The following is a 6,000-nucleotide window of genomic DNA, read 5'->3' on the forward strand; positions in this document are numbered from 1 at the left end:
CGCCAGCGGGACATGGAGCAGCAGCGCACCGACGCTCTGAGTCGCGAGCAGAGCGCCCGCAACTGGGCCGACTACGTGGAGGCCGGCACCCGGCAAATAGCCCTGGAGGCTGTCGGGCACGCACACGTTCGCGACGCCATTTTCACTACCAGCTCGTCAAGTGGGTTTCCCTCTTGGAAGCCGAAGCTTCGGTGGACCACGCCGGCATGGAAAGGGCCAACGCGCGCGAGCAACGCGCCCTATCGCACCTCTTGCAAGTCCGAGGCGAGGCGCACGGCGCCGGTGCCGGCGTTTAGCGTGTACCACAGATGGCGGCCGGCATCGTCTAATTAGCTAAGAGTAAGTTAGTACTTGTACACTACTAGAGTATTAGTGGGAGTAGATAGTTAACTTGGCTATGATGGTTGTCAACGTGGAAGTTCAGTACTCTATATGTGGATCAGACATGTTACTTTGCTCTGAATGTTGAACTTTCTGTTTGAACGTATGGAATGGGTTGTTATTTTTTTAAATGGGTTGTATTTGTCCTCCACGGGTTTAGAGGCTGACTTGTGGGCCTAGCAAGTTGACGCGTGCACAATCAGAAGATGATTGTACGTGGAGAGGATGACAGCAGGGACCCGCCAAGGTCATGACAGTACGCAAGCAAGTGCCTCCTTATTTCAAGCCAATAAAAAATGGCTCCTCCTAGTGGATTTCTGACATCTGGGTCCCATGCCATTGTCAACATAGTCAATAAACGAGAGAATTGCACAACGAGCGGCTGACACCAGGGACCCAGCAGCTCGCCCAGTTATTTTTGTTTTGGGTTAATTTGATAAAATGCCATTTCTAGCGGCATTTTTCGAAGTCTAGAGTGGCATTTTTCAAAGTTTGCAAACTGCAGTGGCGTTTTTCAAAGTTTGCAAAAATTGCAGTGCCATTTTTCAAAGTTTGGAAATTGCAGTGGCATTTTTATGAATCGCCATAATTGGAGTGGCATTTATCTAATTTGTTTTTGAGACGGAAGCAGGGTGTCAACTGGGCTGTGCGGGACACTCTGGCCTATCTAGACAGCCTTTTCTTTTATGTTTATCACAGACCAACCCAATAGTTTTTTTTCTTTCTGAAAATGGCTAGCCCAGTTTTTTGTGATTTGTCAAGTAAGTCGCTTTATCAGGCCTGTTGGGCTGCAAATCTTTCAAGACGAGGAGAGCTTCATTCGGCTGGCCGAGAAAATGGCCTATCAGTAATGAGAAATGGGATGTACATTTTTAAAACACATCAAACCGGCAATTAGTTTCAAATATCTTTTTTCATTTCGAGATTTTAAATTGCATTGATTATTATGCATGGACAATTTATTGGATTTTATATTGATATACATTTATTTTTTAAATTAGTCTGAATGTGACTTGAAATTTCGGGATTAAAAACAGTTCAGACCGCACCGACATATGCAAAATTTCATATAATTTTTTAACCGTGGCCACAATATGGGCTGTAATGCTAACAGAAAGAATATAGGCTCCAAAAAACTCGTAATAATTAGCAAATGGGCTGTAAATTATTTGAAATAATGGCAGATGGACTGTATGCTGTTTTCCACAGATTTGAGGCTTTCCGCAGATGGCCTGTATACTGTTGGATGTCCATCCAACAGCCGTCGTGCTTCTTCAATCTCTGCTCTTCCTGCTCCAGCCGCTCAAACAAGCGCCAACGGGAATGCCCGCTCCCTCCTCCCCGCGGCCGGCTGTGCTGCCGCGCAGGCCTCACCGCCCCACCATACTCGCATCGCTGGGCTAGCCATCCCTCTACTCACCCATACCTGCTGTTATTCTCCGGCGACGGCAGACGAACCAGTAAACCCCCGTACAGTCGTACTCTGCTCCGCGTGGGAAACAAAAACAACTGCCGAGTCTTCCCTGCCTCCATGTCGTTCCCTTCCTAGGCCTTGCTGTAGTCCACCGCCTTGGTGCTCTCGGTGTGGCGTGGTCAACGTGGTCAATGATCGACATGCATCTGAAGTGGACTGTACGTGGAGAGGCTGACAGCTGGGTCCACGGCCACACGCAAGGAAATGCCTCCTTATTACGTGCAAAATAATGATTCCTCCACCTGACATCTGGGACCCATCGAAAGGGCCTCTGTATTTCGCGAAAAAACGTTACCACCGCTGACAGCTCGGACCCACCAGCTATATCTTCGCACGCAAGGAAGTGCCTCCTTATTACGCACAAAAAATGAATACTCCCCCTGCTAGCTGGGACCCAATATAGTGGGCCTACTAAGTTGACGGGGACGAAGGGCTTTGTCAACTTAGTCAATATGCACGATTCTAGCTCGACTGACCGTACGATGTCCATCCAACGGCCATAGTGCTTCTTCAACCTCTGGTCTTCTTGCTCCAGCCGCCCAAAGCAGCGCCGGTCGTGCCGCCTGCTCCTGCCTCCCGTGGCCAGTTGTGCTGCCGTGAAGGCCTCACCGCCCTCATACTACTCCCACCGCTGGCCTGGCCATCCCTCCACTCCACTCACCCACACCCCCTGTTATTCTACGATGACGGCAGCGCGGCCGAACCAGTGAACCCTCATACTCCTCTCCGCGTGGGCATCCACTGACGCGTCTTCCCCGGCCCCGCGTCTTCCCCGGCCCCGCGTCGTCCCCTTCCCAGGCCTCACCGTCGTCTACCGCCGTGTTGCTCTCAGCGCGGCGTGGTCAATGTGGTCAACGACCAAATTCCATCAGAAGAATACTATACGTGGAGAGGCTGACAGCTGGGTCCATGGCAGCCGCAAGGAAGTGCCTCCTTATTACGCGGAAAATAATTATTCCTCCACCTGACAGCAGGGACCCACCGGACACCCACCAGTATTTCACCAAAAAAATGTTTGCCCCTGACTGCTGGGACCCACCCGAGGGCCACCGTATTTCACAAAAAACGTTCCCCCTGCTGTCAGCTTGGACCCACAGGAAGTGCCTCCTTATTACGCACAAAAAAATGAATACCCCCTGCTAGCTGGGACCCACCTTGGTGGGAGGCTGACTTGTGGGCCTACTAAGTTGACGGGGACGGAGGGCTTTGTCAACTTAGTCAATATAAACGATTCTAGCTCCAGTGACCGTACGATGTCCATCCAACAGCCGTAGTGCTTCTTCAACCTCTAGTCTTCTTGCTCCAGCCACCCAAAGCAGCACCGGTCGTGCCGCATGCTCCTGCCTCCCGTGGCCGGCTGTGCTGCCGCGGAGGCCTCACCGCCCCCTACTATTCCCATCGCTGGCCAGGCCCTGCGGCGACGGCAGCCTCACACCGCGGCCGAACCAGTGAACCCTCGTACTCCTCTCCGCGTGGGCTTCCACTGCCGCGTCTTCCCCGGCTCCCCGTCGTCCCCTTCCTAGGCCTCGCCGTCGTCCATCGCCCTAGTGCTCTCGGTGCGGCGTGGTCAACGTGGTCAAGGAACGACTTCCATCGGACGTGGACTGTACGTGGAGAGGCTGACAGCTGGGTCCACGGCCGTAGCAAGGAGGTGCCTCCTTATTACGCGGAAAATAATGATTCCTCCACCTGACAGCTGGGACCCATCGGACGGGCCACTATATTTCGTGAAAAAAAAACATTTCCCCCTGACTGCTGGGACCCACCAGCTACATCTTCGCATGCAAGGAAGTGCGTCCAGGCAAAAAATGATTCGCCCCCTGACTGCTGGGACCCAACAGCTACATCTTCGCAGGCAAGGAAGTGCCTGACAGTCGGGACCCACCTGGTCGAAGCGTACGTAGCGTTGTCATTCTGGTCGCGAACGTGTACGTACATATATACTGGTGGATGTAGAGGCGCGCAAGTGTCGTAGTAGAGGCGCGTACGTGTTGTAGTAGAGGCGCGCACGTAACATGTACACGTACGTACATCGGCCAGGGTGCAAGAAAGAAAATACGGCCACGTATGTGTACATACGGGCGGGGTCTCGAACGCCTACTCGCGCATACGTACGGCCAGGGCTGCTGTACATGGCTGGGTCGGAAATGAGAAACAACGTCGTCGTCGTGTTCATGGGGAGGCAACGGAATGCGTCGTGTTCATGGGGAGGCAACGGAATGCTCGTGTTCATCGGGAGGCAACGGAACGCGTGGGAGCCAACCGGCTGGGTTGGAACGGAATGCATGGTCGTGTTCATCAGGAGGGCTTGGACGGAACAGGCGATGGAAACGAGGCCTCACAGCGGAGGAAACAGACCTCCTACGTTCGGAACGGGGTCCTATTGATTGGGAGGGGTCTGGCGTACCGCAAAACGGAGGAAATGGACCTCCTACGGTCGAAACAGGTGTCCTGTTGATTGGGAGGAGTGTGGCGTACCACAAAACGGACGAAATGGACTTGTGTTGGAGCGCTACGGTCGAAACAGGGGTTCTGTTCATCGGGAGGTGTGTGGCGTACCACAAAACGGGACTCCACGGGATACTATTCATCTCCACCGTCGACCTCCTCCAGCCTCCATGGGCTCCTGTTCATCCAGCCTCCACCGTGCGCTACTCCACCGGCTACTGTTCATCCAGCCCTCCACACCACGGGGTCCTGTTCAACCACCCCTCCACGGGCACCCCTCCATCGTCTACTTTTCATCCAGCCCTCCACCACACCACGGGGTCCTGTTCATCCAGAGGCAACGCCACCGCTAACTGTTCATCCAAACCCCCCGCAACACTCACTGTTCATCCTAGAGGCAGCATCGATCGGCTTCAGTTAGCAGCAGTAGCGAAGTAATCGCTCGATCGGGTTCAGTTAACAGCCATCGATTGATCGCTCGGGTTCGGTAACGCGTAGCCTGCAGTGCAATCGCTCGGGTTCAGTTAGAGCCCAATGCCTCGCTCGGGTTCAGTTAGAGCCAACGCCTCGCACACACGCATGTACGTGTACGACAGAAACACGCATCACTCGGCCCCCGACCTCCCACCGTAACCGGGAACTCCCCGAAATTTTACTCCCCCTCACTTCTACCACGGTTTTTTCCGTCATGGACGGTGATGGGGTTATGTACCTAGGGTAGGGTCATGGACCTGATCCAAGTACCTTGCCCAAGGACACCCTTAGAAGAAGTCGCCTTCCAGTCGACCAACGAGGGACTCACTCGACCGACTGAAGGACTCGACCACAAAGACTCACTCGACCACCAGGAGGTCAAGAGGCACTCTGCACTGCAACGGCCTGTAATCAAGTAGGCTTTATGATAGTAAAGGCACTTTATGTGGGGCGTTACCAGTAACGCCCCAGACTTAACTCACCTTAAACCCTCTCCTGCGTGGGCTGGCTGGGGTCCTGGCGCACTCTATATAAGCCACCCCCCTCCACAGGCAGAGGGGTTCGGCACCTTGTAGCTCATATACTCATAATCCACTCGACCGCCTCCGGGCTCCGAGACGTAGGGCTTTTACTTCCTCCAAGAAGGGCCTGAACTCGTACATCCTTTGTGCTTACAACCTCTCCATAGCTAGGATCTTGCCTCTCCATACCTACCCCCCACTCTACTGTCAGGCTTAGAACCACGACAGTTGGCGCCCACCGTGGGGCTCGAACCCCAATTCAGAATTTAGCAGCTGCGACTCGTATAGCAGAGTCCATCCAGCCTTCGCAGTTGGAAGCTGGCAGAGGTTTGCTGCAGATCAGGGATTTGCTCCGGGCAGCAGGAGATCAGAATTCAGCCGTGTCTCAGTCACGCAACAGAATTCACAATCGATCCGTCACTGTGAATACGGTTCAGTCGGCTCATAGCCCCAGATCGCCTCCGCGGCGTGAAGGGCGCGAGAATCGACGAGATCAATATGGCGACAGACTCGACCGAGATGATAGGCGTCGAGTGCCCTATTCCCCTCCGAGGGGTGGTTCTTACGCTCCTCGGTAGCTAGATGATAGGCGTCAGTACAGTACGGGGCGTAGGGTTCCAGTCGACCCCAGAGAGCCAGGCTTCGACGCGCGATCCATTATTGTGCAAGGGTTGGTCGACCGGAACAGAGCCCATCGAGGTG

The sequence above is a fragment of the Triticum aestivum genome, chromosome 6A (assembly GCF_018294505.1).
Source record: "Triticum aestivum cultivar Chinese Spring chromosome 6A, IWGSC CS RefSeq v2.1, whole genome shotgun sequence".
In the NCBI taxonomy this organism is placed as follows: domain Eukaryota; kingdom Viridiplantae; phylum Streptophyta; class Magnoliopsida; order Poales; family Poaceae; genus Triticum; species Triticum aestivum.